This window comes from Macaca thibetana, chromosome 16 (assembly GCF_024542745.1).
Source record: "Macaca thibetana thibetana isolate TM-01 chromosome 16, ASM2454274v1, whole genome shotgun sequence".
NCBI classification, from domain to species: Eukaryota; Metazoa; Chordata; class Mammalia; order Primates; family Cercopithecidae; genus Macaca; species Macaca thibetana.
In genome coordinates, this window is record NC_065593.1 from 11992600 (window position 1) to 12008895 (window position 16296).

Sequence of the window (16296 nt, forward strand, 5' to 3'; positions counted from 1 at the left end):
CTCCCCCAGTCCCACCCCAGTGATAGCATCAAGTAGAAAACAATACTGTGTTTTTTTTTTTTTTCTAGCTTCTCAATGCAAATTAGACTGATATTTTCCACGGGTACCTCTATGTATTTTCAGATCTGTTACTTCCATTAAAGACATTTACATAAAAGTAGGATCTTTGTAATTGCAGTTTAAATATTCAGTGTGCCTGGTCCTCATTAGAATTCAAAATAGAGCCTTGTCTGAGTCTGACAGAGGGCGCCAATTGTGAAAGACCAGACTAAGAATTCTGAATGACTCGGCTGGACGGACAGTCTTGCTTCTCAGCATATTGACTATTACGTAATGTTGTCTAAGCACATTTATTGTGATTTTAGTAGCATTTCAGTGATGTGGTTAGAAATCAACCCAGCTGACGTTGCACTGATGCCGTCTCAATCGACGACCATGGGATCTGCCTTTAGCTCATCAGAATGTGATCTTAGGCCGGCGGGGCAGGACCCTGGTTAAGAGCATGCAGCACAGGTGTGGCATCCGACAGTCCTGGGGCACAATTTGGGATCTGCCACTTACAGCCTGGGTGACTTACAGAGCTGCTTGCCCTCTCTAAGTCTCAGTTTCCTTCACTCTAAAAGGAGGGTAGCAATGACTAGTACACGTGATTGTTCTGTAGACTAAGTGAGAACAGTTAGGTGACACAGTGACCAGTACTAGTGAGTCCTCTAGAAATGCCAGCTATGATAAGATGTGGGGTTTAATTCATTTTTGTTTTCTGAGACAGAGTCTTGCTCTTTCGTCCAGGCTGGGGTGCAATGGCGCGATCTCGGCTCACTGCAACCTCCACCTCCTGAGTTCAAGTGATTCTCCTGCCTCAGCCTCCCAAATAGCTGGGATTACAGGTGTGCACCACCATACCTGGCTAATTTTAGTATTTTTAGTAGAGACGGGGTTTCACCATGTTGCTTAGGCCGGCCTCAACCCCCCAGCCTCAAGTGATTGCCTGCCTCAGCCTTCCAAAGCACTGGGATTACAGGTGTGAGCCACCACAACTGGCTTGCTTTTTTTTTTTCTTTTTTCCTTTTTCTTGGGACAGGGTCTGTCTGGTCTGTCACCCAGGCTGGAGTGCAGTGGTATGATCTCAGCTCACTGCAACCTCCATCTCCCAGGCTTAAGTGAGCCTCCCGCCTGAGCCTGCTGAGTACCTGGGACTACAGGCACTCGCTATCGTGCCTGGCTAATTTTTATTTTATTTTTTATAGACAGGATTTCACCATGTTGTCCAGGCTGGTCTCAAACTCCTGGACTCAAGCGTCTTCCTGCCTCAGCCTCCCAAAGTGCTGGGATTACAGATGTATGACACTGTGCCTGACCAACATGCTTTTTTTCATATTAGCTCTTTTGAACCTTATAAAACAGGTCAGAAACTGAGTTGTAAGTAGTCTAGTTTATTTAACAGACTTTAGAGCTAATTTTATCTCTCAGAGAATTATTTTTAATGTTTTACCACAAGCATAAGCAATTAATCTGGAACAAAGAAGGATCTATGCCAGTTCCTTTATTTATCATACTGTTTATCAAGTATATTTCTATTTGTCTATTGCTTTAACTTTTTCTTCTTTCCCTTATCATGGTTCATTGAGGTAAGCTAGTTAAATCACTCGGCCCCCTTTTCCTTTACATTCTCATGTGTCTGTTTCTGTACCCGCTGTGTCATCCTTAATTCAGGATCAATGGAGAAATGCTTTGTCCTTCACCAGTGCCTTCAAAACCGTCTTGTCCTCAGGTTTTCCCATTCATCTGTTCTCTTCTTCATCCTTGCCAGCACAGTTAGTGGATATCATCTGTGTGCCAGGGACTGGGCTAGAAACTGGAGCTAAAAATGTAGATAGGATTGGGCACAGTGGCTCACGCCTGTAGTCCCAGTTACTTGGGAGGCTAGGAGGGGAGGATCCCTCGAACCTAGGAGTTCAAGGCTACAGTGAGCTGTGACCGTGCCACCGCACTTCAGCCTGGGCAATGATGAGACCTTGTCTCATAAAAAGGTAAAAGGTAGATAGGACTTAGAGTGTAGGAGAGAGGGGGACACATGCCGTAAATCACTAATGACTGCAGGTGGTACAGACAGGTCTGAGTCAGCCAAGGGCTCAGAGGTTTCCAAGAGGCTGTGACACAGGAGCAGAGTTCTGAAGAATTAGGTAGACAAGCTGCTTCTGAGTCTGGTGAGTGAAAAGCCAAACCAAAATGAGCAGGGAGTATATATACTATGGTCCCACTTAAGGAAAAGGAGGGAGGAAGGGAGGAAAGAAAAGGAGGAGAGAGACGTACATTTGCAGTGTTGGTTAGAGTCTGAAGAGAGGTGTGGAGGGGCACACGGTCACCATTGGTGATGTGGGAATGGGGGGCATGGGCAAGGCAGGGGGCTGGGTGTTGGGATCATCAATGTTTTTTTTTTTTTTTTTTTTTAGACGGAGTCTCGCTCTGTCACCCGGGCTGGAGTGCAGTGGCACAATCTCGGCTCACTGTAAGCTCCGCCTCCCAGGTTCACACCGTTCTCCTGCCTCAGCCTCCTGAGTAGCTGGGACTACAGGCGCCCGCCACCAGGCCTGGCTAATGTTTTATATTTTTAGTAGAGACGGGGTTTCACCGTGTTAGCCAGGATGGTCTCAATCTCCTGACCTCGCGATCCGCCTGCCTCAGCCTCCCAAAGTGCTGGGATTACAGACGTGAGCCACCGCGCCTGGCCCATCAATGTTTTCTTTCTGTGCCTTCAGAATATTTTACAGTAAGCCTGTATTACGTTTGTAATTTAAAAATTAAGTAGAATTTTTAAGGAAAAATACTTATTTGCCTAATGTTTTATAACTCCTAGTCATTTTTTCTGCAACTAATTTTTTTTACAAGAGTATGATAATACTGTATTTTTAAATCCTTCTTTTGGCTGGGCATGGTGGCTCACACCTGTAATTCCAGCTCTTTGGGAGGCTGAGGCAGGTGGATCACCTGAGGTCAGGAGTTTGAGACCAGCCTGGCCAACATGGCAAAACCCCATCGCTACTAAGAATACAAAAATTAGCCAGGCGTGATCGCAGGCGCCTGTAATCCCAGCTATTAGGAAGGCTGAGGCAGGAGAATCACTTGAACCTGGGAGGTAGAGGTTGCAGTGAGCCGAGATCGTGCCGCTGCACTCCAGCCTGGGCAAGAGAGCAAGACTCTGCCTCAAAAACAACAACAACAAACCTTCTGTTTTTTAACATTATGCTATATTTTACTTCTAATGGTGAGTACCATTTTATCAAGTAGCCATACCATCATTTACTTATGGTTTGGGGGGCCTTAGTTTATTCCCACATTTTGCTATGTAAATCATGCTACATTAAATGCATAGCACTTTTTTTTTTTTTTTTTTTTTTTTTTTTTTTTTTAATATTTAGGATCTTTTTCTCTCAGGTAGAATTTCAATTAGGATACTTCCAGGAGCCAGAATCAGAGACAGGCTCTGGCTGCACTGACTAGAAGGTTATTTGAGGCCCAGATAAGTGACAGCTGCAGGGCCAGGGCACAGAGCAGCTGTCCTTGGCAAGAAGGTCCTGGTCTGGATGGTGAGGCCAGAGTTGCTGAACGGTGTCTCTGCCTCTCAAGGGAGTCTGAGGAAGAATCTGGTGGCTTTGGCGTCCTCTATGGCAAGTGAGAAGCTGCCCCCTACCAAGAGGTCATGTGACAGGAGCACCTTCAAAACAGAAAGCTTGGATCTGGACAGGGAAAAAAAAAAAAAGCAAAAGCAAACAAAAAAAACCCCCACATTGTCCATTACAGATGTGTTTCCCAAGTAGATGTATTCAGCCTGAGGGTGTGAACAGCGTTAAGCCTTTTGATATATATTTCCAAATTGTGTTCCAATGATGTATCAGAAACCATCCCCCACCCCAACCTTATGAGTGGCGGATTCTCGCTGAAATTCAGCACTTCTCATCAGCCCTTATTCTCCTGGAATAACTTCTCGTATTTGAGATGGTTCTGTCTGGCAGAAATAGCTCTTCTTCCTTGACTTCTGTGACCCAGCGTTATGTCGAGATTTATCCCGCCACATCGGTTGCTCATTCCTTCCCTTCCTTTTTTCTGTTGAACACCATCGAGAATAAAATGAAGACGTCCTGGTCCCTGACCTCACGGAGGGCTCAATCAAATGGGAGGGCAGCAAACTCAGGGCGATGTGACGGTGTGGCAGGGGATACTGTGACAGGCATCTCTTGGGCATTTGGGGCATCTCTTGGGCTCATTTTTTGCCTTTTTAAAAGATTTATATATATATGTAAATATGTAGTTACAGACTGCAAGTGCAGACTTCTTACATACGTATATAGCATAGTGGTGAAGCGTGGGCCTGAGCTCATTAGAGAAAGGTGAATAGAAATGTAACGCAGGCCGGGTGCGGTGGGTCACACCTGTAATCCCAGCACTTTGGGAGGCCGAGGCGGGCGGATCACTTGAAGTCAGGAGTTGAAGCAGCCTGGCCAACATGGTGAAACCTCGTCTCTTCTAAAAATACACAAATGAGCCGGGCGTGGTGGTGCGTGCCTGGAGTCCCAGCTACCCGGGAGGCTGAAGCAGGAGAATCACTTGAACCTGGGAGGCGGAGGTTGCAGTGAACCGACATCACGCCACTGCACTCCAGCCAGGCGGACAAAGCGAGACTCCATTTCAAAAAACAAACCAACAAACAAAAACGTAACACAGGCAGAGAGGAGAAAAGAGCATTCCAGGCAGGGGGAAATAGATGTGAAGAAGGCATTGACAACACCAGGTTTCCCTAAGACAGCCTGTCTGGCTGGGCTCAGCAGCCTGTCTGCTTGCTGAGAGGTGTGGAGATGAAGCTAGAAGGGCTGGGACCAGATCATGGAACCTGTGGTGCTCGTTTTGTTCTCCATAGCCTCTCATTTTTCCCCTCTTCCCCTCTCTCTCTCTCTCAGAACTTCTCTCTCTTATTTATTTATTTATTTTTTCCCCGAGACAGAGTCTTGCTCCATTGCACAGGCTGGAGATCAATGGTGTGATCTCTGCTCACTGCAACCTCCATCTCCTGGGTTCAAGCGATTCTCCTGCCTCAGCCTCCTGAGTAGCTGGAATTACAGGCGCACACCACCACACCCGGCTAATTTTTTGTATTTTTAGTAGAGACAGCGTTTCACCATGTTGGTCAGGCTGGGTCTCGAACTCCTAGCCTCATGATCCGCCCACCTCGGCCTCCCGAAGTGCTGGGATTACAGGCGTGAGCCACCGCGCCCAGCCCTCCTGTCTTTTGAGAACAATACGTAAGGCTCAGTCCTCTGCTCTCTTTTCCTTGATACATTTTCTTTAAGCCACTTCATCTGCTTTTCTGTTTAACTTCATGGGTAACTCACAGTTCCACATCTCAGACCCAGACTTCACTTGAATCTACCAGCTAGTTTCTCTTGATTGCCGGAAACACCCTTTCCATCTCCACATGTTCTTTATCCCACAATAAGCTTCCTCTTCCAGGCTTCCTATTTTTTCAGGTCCCAAACTTACTTCATCTCTTTAAATGCCTTCAAGGGCCAGACAGGGAAGCCTTCATGCACGAAGTGGGCAGCTTTGATTATCTCCAGTGGCAAACTAGAGCCGTCAACAGCAGATTTTTACTAAGTGAGAATGCAAGCAGAGAATTCCTACCTCATCTGTTTATTGGTTTTAAGAGAAGCCTGAAATCTGGATCTCTAAGTGAAATGTCCCAATATTTTAATGTTGAAAATAAATTCACATTTTAAAAGAATACCACGTGGGCCAAATAAAACATGTCACAATATACTACTTTGGGATCTCATATCTATCTAGGCAGCCACCAGGCCTGTTTGTTCGAACTAGGAACTATTTTCTTTTCATTACTTTCTCTTCTCCTCATCACTTTCTCTTCTCCTCATCCTTATTTCTGGTTCTTTGTCACAATTAGGTAGTCATTTAAAATAATAATGAAATCTATTTATTAGTACAGAAAAAGGTATAAGACTGTAACTGTGACCATATTTATATAAACTGCAACCACCACAGGGTTATAGTATAATAATATATCAAATATCGGCCAGAGGGGGCAGCTCATGCCTATAATCCCAGCTCTTTGGGAGGCCAAAGCGGGTGGATCACCTGAGGTCAAGAGTTCGAGACCAGCCTGGCCAACATGGTGAAACCCCGTCTCTACTAAAAATACAAAAAAATTAGCCGGGTGTGGTGGTGCACACCTGTAATCACAGCCACTCAGGAGTCTGAGGCAGGAGAATTGCTTGAACCCAGGAGGCAGAGGTTGCAGTGAGCTGAGATCGCGCCACTGCCCTCTAGCCTGGACAACAAGAGCAAACCTCCATAAAAAATATATATAAACAATAATAATAATAATATAGCAAATATCTACCTAGCTATCATTTTCCCAAAGATAAATAAGGTGGGTCCCACTTCTTAAGTTGCTCTTATTTATTTTTTTTTTTTTAAAGCATGTCTTCCTCAGTCAGTTTAAACTGTTCCCCTCCCCAGAGATACCTGGAGTATTTTCAATAAATGACTTCTCCATGATGAAGATAATATATACTAAGTAGTGAAACGGTATAGCATAAAACTCTTAGGAGACCTGCTTCTGCTATCTAAGAGAATACTGTGGCACTCTGATGAAGATATTGGCATTGCTGGATATTCGTTTCAGGAGCTAACATGTTTGACTCGCTGACCTTTCTCTCTTGGCGCACTGAAAGCTTCACTCCAGCCTGTGCCCTGCGATTGCTCCTGGGGTTTGGATAATGCGCATGTTAAATGTTTGTGGTCAGAATATCTTTTATATGTGACCACATCGCTGTTGTCTGCTTTGATTTTGCGTTCCTACTGTGGAAAAGCCTGTTTTTCTGCTAACAGCATTTATTCGGGGAGTGGGAATAGGAGCCGTAAGTTCAAATGTTGACGCTTCAGCTTAATCCAGGCAAATTGAAGCCTTTGAGAGAAGTGCAAAATTGGAAAACCTTTATTTATAATAGAAGGTGATTGATAGGGGTTGACAGCCTCAGAGCTATCACCGTGGCCACCTCGGACACCTCCACGCTCTTTGTAATCTGTTAGAAGGCAGTGATTTTTGCTATCATCAAGGGGTCAGAAATGATCACAGAGTAGAATCTTTTTTTGATGATTGTTTTTGCTTGGTGTGGTTTGGAAAGATAAGGTATGATTTCTAAGAGTGGTTTCTGTTCTTATTGAGTAGTAATTACACCGTATGGGCCTTGACTGATGATATGACTGATGGACGTGTTCGTGCGTGTTTTCTGGTAGTATTTGCTTACCAATTAATCCACCTGCTTTCACCCACCTGCTGGGACCAGCAAATGAGGGCTGGGTTTAGAAGTACAGTCAGTTGTCCTGGGACAGACTGAGTTTTGCATCCCCATAGTATGCATCCCTGACACTATCTGTCTACCTACTTAAAGGAGAAAGAGCATCCCAATACCCGCTCAGTCCATTTTGTGAACCCAGCCTAACTCGTCAGTTTTCATTACACTCAAGTGCTCACTATTTAGATAAAGATTTTTCTTTCATATTTGTAAATTGAAATACAATGAAGAATTGGATTCTAGTTGGGACCGAATTTACCAAAGCTGGCTAAGCCTGGCTGGGGAGAGAAGAGGCAGAATCAATCACTTTATGTCTTTTCATACGTAAAAATCAATGGTCCCTGGCCTCAGATGGTTAATTTTGCATCGTACGTATTTTGCCACTGGATGGTCTTTGAGGTTCCATCCACCTCTGTCATCCTCTTTCCTTACTCCTTTGAAGAGAATTAACCACCACCCTGTATACACACGTGCACACACACTAAATCAGTTATGAGCTAGGGGGATAGGCAAGACCTTTGCTCATCCTCTCCTGTCATACAGGGTAGCCAGCACCAAATTAGATACTTGCAGAGTTAAATCATACCTGAATAGGGACTTTTACCTTCAGTGTGTTTTGTATTATTTGAATTTTTTTTTTTTTTGCAAACATATATAGTTTTTCTCATTAGAACAAAACAAGAAAGAGAGAATTTTTAATGGAAGATAAGGAGAAGATTTGGTGGGTTTTTGTATGTTTTAGGGCAGGAAAATAAAGGAATAGAATTACAGAGAATCTCTACTGGGTTCTGTGTTCAAAAGTAATTGGTAGATAGAGAGATTCCTTATGTTTTTCTCCCAAGTTGGCGTTATAGCTCTAGGGCTGTTTTTTGTTTGTTTGTTCGTTTGTTTTGAGACGGAGTCTGGCTCTGTCGCCCAGGCTGGAGTGCAGTGGCATGATCTTGGCTTACTACAACCTCCACCTCCTGGGTTCACGCCATTCTCCTGCCTCAGCCTCCCGAGTAGCTGGGACTACAGGTGCCCACCACCACGCCTGGCTAATTTTTTGTATTTTTAGTAGAAACGGGGTTTCACCAAGTTAGCCAGGATGGTCTTGATCTCCTGACCTTGTGATCCGCCCGCGTCGGCCTCCCAAAGTGCTGGGATTACAGGCGTGAGCCACTGCACCCGGCCAGGGCTGTTTTTAGTTACATGTTTATTTGTCTTTTGAGACAGAGTCTCACGCTGTCATGCAGGCTGGAGTACAGTGGTGCGATCTCACTGCAACCTCCGCCTCCCTCGTTCAAGCGATTCTCATGCTTCAGTCTCCGGAGAAGCTGGGATTACAGGCGTGGGCCACCACCCCGGCTAATTTTTGTATTTTTAGTGGAGACGAGGTTTTGCCATGTTGGCCAGGCTGATTTCGAACTGCTGACCTCAAGTGATCTGCCCACTTCGGCCTCCCAAGGTGCTGGGATTACAGGCATGAGCCACTGCGTCCAGCCTAGTTACGTGTTTAAAACTGAGCTGGTAGACACTTTTAATTTTTGAATAAGTTCCCTAAAATTGATGTTTTGGATGCAGATTTTATGCCTTTCCTTCCTTTAAAATTGTAACTATAAAATGAATCAAGTGGAGGCATGCATGGTTTGTAGGGTTATTAAAGTCACGGTTGATCACACATGGATTGTCTTCTTTGGATACTGTCTACATGGAAATGCAAATATCAGATTACCTTCCTGACTTTCCAGTGCTTGCCACTCTGTTTCAGAGGCGCCCAGCTCCTGCCAGTTACTGGTGCACGCTCAGAGAATGAGGCACAGTTTTGCTTGAATCTTAGCTGTGACATCTAACACGGCGTACAAGAAACAATCACTGTTAGAAGTTGAATAGAACTAAACAAAATTAAAGGTGGACTTGTAATATCTTTAGAAATTATAATAATTAATACCTGGCTGCACTGATTTGTGCAGCACATCTCTGTGCAAAGCATCTCTGCTGGCCACATTTATTGTTCTGTCCGTGAGTAAATCCCTACTCCTGCCGCTCCTCACCATGAAGCCTGCCTTATGGTGGTACCCATGGGAAGAGGGCAGCCCAACTGCAAAGCAACGCCTGCAGTCCAGAGACTCTGCCCTTGTGTCTTATTTAATCCAATGCAGTAGACGCCCACTTGAAGCTGCACATGTTTGAATGAAGCAGGAGGGGTTGGGGTAATTTAAGGGAATCTGTGGTATTTAGAAAATAGATAATTCTCTTTTGCCAAGTCCCTTGGAAATTCAGTGGCATAAGCCCTGGTATTAGCTTTGAAATAACTCCAGATGTTGAATTAATCACTCTTTTTTTTTTTTTTTTTTTTTTTTTTTTTTTTTTATCAGCTCTAGGGATCCATTAATTGACTCCAACAGAACCTGACCAATGACTCGGTATTTATTTTTTTGGCTCACCTTTCCTTTCTGTTTCAGAGCCAGGCAATGACAATTTTCAGTCATTGAACCGGCGTTAAATTACTTAGGATAGTTGATTTGGGGTTCATTTTTAAATCACTGTTGGCTTTTTCTGCCCATGAGTCTGAACACGAAGGTCAATTTCTCTGGATTAGCAGCAGATTGATCTTTGTATTTAGTTGGGTACCAGCTGTCGGGGACCCGTAGCAGGCACCGGGGTCTCACTGGGTCTCACTGTCTGCAGCCCTGGAGCTGACTGCCGAGCGCTGGGTGCTCAGCCATGATTCCGCCATGCATGCATCTCAGTTGTCCTTGAGAGAGTGCATGTCTGCTGAGCCGCCTCCAAATGTTCTTCGACACTTCGATTCGCGCTCGAAACAGCCCGTATTTCTCTTTTGGCCCTTAAAACGGTCGTTGCTTTCAAAATGACTTTTGGATTTCTACAGTCTTTTTTTTTTTTTTTTTTTTTTTTTTTGCAATAATAAATATTGTTTTTCTTGCAGACATGGAATCTTTAGAATTTTTCACCATTTTGTTGATATTTTGGCTGTTATAACTTCTTATCTGGAAGGAAAACAGAAAAGGGTTCTTTTTAAAGTGAGTAAATATAGTAGAGATGGTGGCTCAACACTGTAATCCCAGCACTTTGGGAGACCGAGGCAGGTGGATCACCTGAGGTCAGGAGTTCGAGTCCAGCCTGGCCAACATGGTGAAACTTCATCTCTACTAAAAATACAAAAATGAGCTGGGCATGGTGGTGCACGACTGTAATCCCAGCTACTCGGGAGGCTGAGGCAGGAGAATTGCTTGAACCCGGGAGGCAGAGGTTGCAGTGAGCTGAGATGGCGCCACTGCACTCCAGCCTGGGTGATAAGAGTGAGACTCTGTCTCAAAAAAAAAGGGTTAATTTTACATTATATGTATTTTGCCACAATAGAAAGGTTTTAATTTAAAAAATGAAAAAATACTTGGTATTCCCCATTTCTACTAAATTATGGCAAGGTTAAAATAGTGTAATTTCAAAATTCCTTGGCATCTTCAAAATATTGTGCCATCCTGTTCCATATATCAGGCTCAGGAAACCATACCTCAAAATATGGCCCTTTAACATGCTGAAGTAAAGACACCTCAGGGGCTCTTTGACCTTCTCCCCACTCCTGTCCCTCCATCTTCTGTCCCTCCCAAAGCCAGAAGGAGGCTCTTCTCTGAAGCTCCCTTATCTACCTGGAAACAGGACCCACCAACGAGAAATAAAATTGCCTTTGATCCCTTCCCTGAAATTTCATTAACCAGAGAAAATTAAAACTCCTATCACAACCCGGGCACGGTGGCTCACATCTGTAATACCAGCACTTTGGGAGGCCAAGGTGGGCAGATCATGAGGTCAGGAGATCAAGACCATCCTGGCTAACATGGTGAAACCCTGTCTCTACTAGTAAATACAAAAAATTTAGCCAGGCGTGGTGGCGGGCGCTTGTAGTCCTATCAGGAGGATCACTTGAGCCCTGGAGTTCGTCCCCTGTCGCTGGAACTACAAGTGTGCACCACCATGCCCAGCTAATCTTTATTTTTTGTTGTTTTTTTGGTAGAGATGAGGTCTCACTTTCCTACCTAGGCTTGTCTTGAACTCCTGGTTTCAAGCGATCTACCTTCCTCAGCCTCCCAGAGTGCTGGGATTTACAGGTGTGAGCCATTGCACCTGAAAATTGAAGACTGAAGCACCTTTCTCCCAAGTCGCTTTCAGCTGCTTATTAACAGATGTTTTTGTGTTTGGTCATCTTAGCAGCATGCAAACCAGTTGTCTTATTTTTGTAGCCGTCAAACTTTACAGAGAGGGCTGTTGTGCACTGAGCTACTTATTCTGGAAACTAATGGAAATCCTCTTGAGTTTGGGACTTCATGTTAGAGAAACTGTCATCTTCTAGAGATGTATAACTTTATTAATAAAACAATTGAAATCAGTTTGTACTTTTGCAATCATAGCCATAGATGAGACATTGCACCCTTCACTCTTTCTGAAAATGAAGACTTCTGGAGTATTTTAAAATTTTTTTTTAATTTTTTTTTTTTTACCAGTCATCTTTTATTTGGAGGTTAATTCCCATTAGGACATGAAAGGATTCAGCAACTATCGAGATTGTGTTCCTCACGGAGGGGCTCAGGCCAAGGTCATGGGGTCAGGGGGTGGTGCATAGCGTGTCCTCTTCAGTGGTATTTGCGGAGCCGCTCGTGTTTGAGATGCTTGTAGGAAATGCTGTAGTTGAAGAGCACGTAGCATGCCAGCACCATGGTAATCCCCGAGATGCTCCCCTTCTTCACGTTAATGTACTTGTTGTAGTACCGGTAGTAACCTCTTCGAAATGCTCCGAGAATGCCACTAGGGCTGAAGTCCCGCATCGAGATCCAGTTTGGCAGCTACCCCAGTTTGACCTCCAGAAGTTTCTTGTCCTTCACTGGTACGACTGACGCCATCTTGGAGTCCTGGTGTCCGCTGTGCCTAATTTTTTATTTTTATTTTTTTTGAGACAGAGTCTCACTCTGTTGTCCAGGCTGGAATGCAGTGACATGATCACGGCTTCCTGCAGCCTCAGCCTCCTGGGCACAAGAGATCCTCCGGCATCAGCCCTCCCCAAGTAGCTGGGACTACAGGTGCGCACCACCATACTCAGCTACTTTTTGTTTTTTTTGTAGAGATGGAGTTTTCTGCAAAACCACAGGCTAGGCTGGTCTCGAGCTCCTGAGCTCAGGCCATCCACCTTGCCTTGGCCTCCCAGAGTGCTGGGATTACAGACGTGAGCCACCGTGCCTGGCCCGTCTTTTTTTCTTATTTTTTAAATCCCTCAGAGAGGTTCTGTCAATAGGGAGCCAATCAGGAAAAAGAGTAACAATACTAGGTGTTTCACTCAGAGGAGACTGAATGCAAACAACTTGTCAGAATACTGTTAGAAGGGTTGGGCGCAGTGGCTCACGCCTATAACCCCAACAGTTGGGGAGGCCAAGGCAGGCAGATCACCTGAGATCAGGAGTTTGAGACCACCAGCCTGGCCAGCATGGTGAAACCCTGTCTCTACTAAAAATACAAAAATTAGCCGGGCGTGGTGGCACATGCCTGTGATCCCATCTACTCAGGAGGCTAAGGCAAGAGGATTGCTTGAACCTGGGAGGTGGAGGTTACAGTGAGCTGAGATCATGCCACTGCACTCCAGCCGGGGTGACAGAGCAAGACTCTGTCTTTAAAAAAAAAAAAAAAAAACACACTGTTAAAAGGATGGAGAGAATGAAAAGGGGAAGGTGCCGTAATCCAGAAATTAGTCCTTGTGTGAAGCAGCTGCCACGCTTAAGCCTAGGAGAACAAAGGTGCGAACGTGCTGCGGCACACCACAGTACTCCTGGGATTGCCGCTCAGCCGGTGCTAGAGATGCCTGGGACCTGGCTCCTGGGCTGCGGCAGAAGCAGACCTGCCTTGCTCGTTCTGGGACTGCCAAAGAGAGGCTGCCACTGCCATGGGGAACGCTGAGGTTAGAATACAGACACTTGCAGAGAAGCTGCCAGAAGCAGATGGGGAAAGAGAGAGGAAGGAAGAACAGCTTCACCCCTCTTCTTGCTTTCTGAACTCCTGACAGTGCCTTATTTTGGCAGAACATAACAGGAAGCCAGCTGGCAGGGGAGCCTGGGAAGGGCAGTTCACAGACTCCAAGTCCCAGCATGACTGAGCAGAGAAGGGCAGGTGTTGAGCTGGCAGACACCAGGTAATACCTGGCGTATAGGCGGCTTAATGGGCACCACTGAGATGTGCTACATGTATTTTACTGACAATCATCTGAGATGTTTTTCCAGCCTTTGATGTTTCTTTCAGAATTATTAGGTTCTTCATGGACCTGTTGAACTGCAAAAGGTTTTTTTGTATTCTCAAGGACCATTTGATTAGAGCCATTCTTAAAGTCATGCCAAACGGTGTGAATTTCTGCAAACCCCAAAATGCAGACATTGTTTTAAGAGAAGAAACAGTATTCTCACACTGAGCTACTGGAAGGAATGATGCTATTTCTACTGCTTGACAAATGGACCTACCACCTACATATTATGTAATTTTAGATGTGAACAAATGTAGAACAACCGAACTTCATGTCTTCTAGTTAAGTTGGCTTATATCCCTCAGCTACTTCCTTTCTTTCTCTGTAAAAGAGAGAACTGAGAGGTGGTCTGTGAAAACCAATGAATGGGAAGGATCATTGGTCACTCCTGGCAGTTTCAAAGTTGGAGAGATCGGCTGGGCACGGTGGCTCATGCCTGTAATCCCAGCACTTTAGAGGACCGAAGTGAGTGGATTGCTGGAGCCCAAGAGTTCAAGACCAGCCTAGTCAACATAGTGAGACCCTGTCTCTACAAAAGCTTTTTAAAATTAGCTAGGTGGCTGGGTGCAGTGGCTCATGCCTGTAATCGCAGCACTTTGGGAGGCTGAGGTGGGCGGATCACGAGGTCAGAAGTTCGAGACCAGCCTGACCAACATGATGAAGCCCTGTCTCTACTAAAAATACAAAAATCAGCCGGGAGTGGTGGAGCACACATGTAATCCCAGCTACTCGGGAAGCTGAGGCGGGACAATCGCTTGAACCCGGGAGGTGGAGGTTGCAGTGAGCCAAGATTGCACCATTGCACTCCAGCCTGGGTGACAGAACGAGACTCCGTCTCAAAAAAAAAAAGAAAAACAAACTAGCTAGGTGTGGTGGTGCATGCCTGTAGTCCCAGCTCCTCAGGAGACTGAGGCAAGAGGAGATTGCTTGAGCCCAGGAGGTCAAGGCTGCAGTGAGCTGTGATTGTGCCATTGCATTCCAGCCTGAGTGACAGGTGAGACTGCGTCTCAAAAAAAAAAAAAAAAAAAGTTGAAGAATTGTCCACAAAGTAGAACCAAAAGACACAGGAAGATATCAAAATTAGAGGATCCATCCAAGATTGAAAGAGCAGGAATGCTACAATGAGAAAACAACAGTGAAGATTATCAAAAGAAACAATGCCAGAAATTTCCCAAGAACTGAGAGACAGGAGTAACCATATTTATTGAAAGAGTCCATTATCAATATCCAGTTTAAGAAATGAAAAAACAATAAAAGACCCATGTCAAAGCATAACATAATGAAATTTCAGAGCTCCCAGATAAAGAGAAGTTTCTACCCGTCTCCCCAGGGGTGGGGGGTAGGGGACAATAGATTGCTTTCAAAGGATCTGAACTTAGAATGGCATCCAATATCTCAGCAAAAACAGGCGTGGTAGTTCTGCTGGAAGCAACTGACCAATATTAACCCTAGAAAGAAGATCTGGGAGGCCGGAAACAAGGGAGAGAAGTAAAGACAGCTCCCAGGATGACAGCAGTGGAAGGCTGCACAACAGACCCAGAGAACAGCTGTTCTAGAATAGAGAGCTAGAGCTAAGGGGGAAATAGACGATATGTTTTCCTGCGTGAAAAATTACACTGAACGATTGCTGGAGGTTATGAGATTTAGTAGGAGGGATTTCAAGCAATTGACAAAGTGAGGCAATTATTAATTCCAGGAAAACAAGAAGTAATACAGAAATGGAAGCATGATTATAGTATGTTAAGAGTAAATATAAGCTGGGCGCGGTGGCTCACGCCTGTAATCCCAGCACTTTGGGAGGCCGAGTCAGGTGGATCACGAGGTCAGGAGTTCAAGAACAGCCTGACCAACATAGTGAAACCCTGTCTCTACTAAAAATACAAAAATTAGCCAGGCATGGTGGCGCGGGCCTGTGATCCCAGCTATTCAGGAGGCTGAGGCAGGAGAATCGCTTGAACCCAGGAGGCAGAGGTTGCAGTGAGCTGAGATCTTGCCACTGCACTCCAGCCTGGGTGACAGAGCGAGACTCCATCTCAAAAAAAAAAAAAAAGAAATGAAATGAAAAAGTGAGGCAATTATTAATTCCAGGAAAACAAAAAGTAATACAGAAATGGAAGAAGCATGATTATAGTACGTTAAGAGTAAATATGTACATAACCATAATAACGTAAATGTTAGATGTTTGATTTAATCAAAATATATTATTCACCTATAGGGTAGATGGGAGATTGAAGAGGTGGAGTACAAGAGAGCTAAATTCTCCTATAATGAAAGAGGAGGTGACTTTTTAATATTTAAAATTGATGGAATTTAAAGATTACGTTACTGGCGTATAGTTTAAAAGTGTGGAGATAAGTAACAGAAGAAACAGCCAAAATACGTGAAAAGTGAATGCCTTTGATGAGAAGGAGAGTCAGAAGGAGCAGGTAGAAATCACTGGTTTTTATTATAACCTTTTTTAAGAATTACTTGACTTTAACTTATACATTAATCATTTTGATAAAATAATTTTTTAAATGTTGAAGCTCTTTGCATTTGAAGGTTCTGTTATATCTTGAGGAATAAATGTACAAATAGGAAACAAAAATCTGTTAATTTAAAATACAGAGAAGGTATTCAGTAAGGAAGAATTTAAGTGACTTAAATATA

General features: G+C 44.4%; 1 protein-coding gene and 1 pseudogene across 10 annotated transcripts in view; one reads left to right on the plus strand and one right to left on the minus strand.

Annotated features, from left to right (window-relative positions):
- Positions 1-16296, plus strand: part of STX8 (syntaxin 8) — a 691269-nt gene that overhangs the window by 570834 nt on the left and 104139 nt on the right. The gene's annotated exons all lie outside the window — the stretch shown is intronic.
- LOC126939819 (ATP synthase subunit f, mitochondrial-like) lies at positions 11886-12286 on the minus strand (annotated as a pseudogene).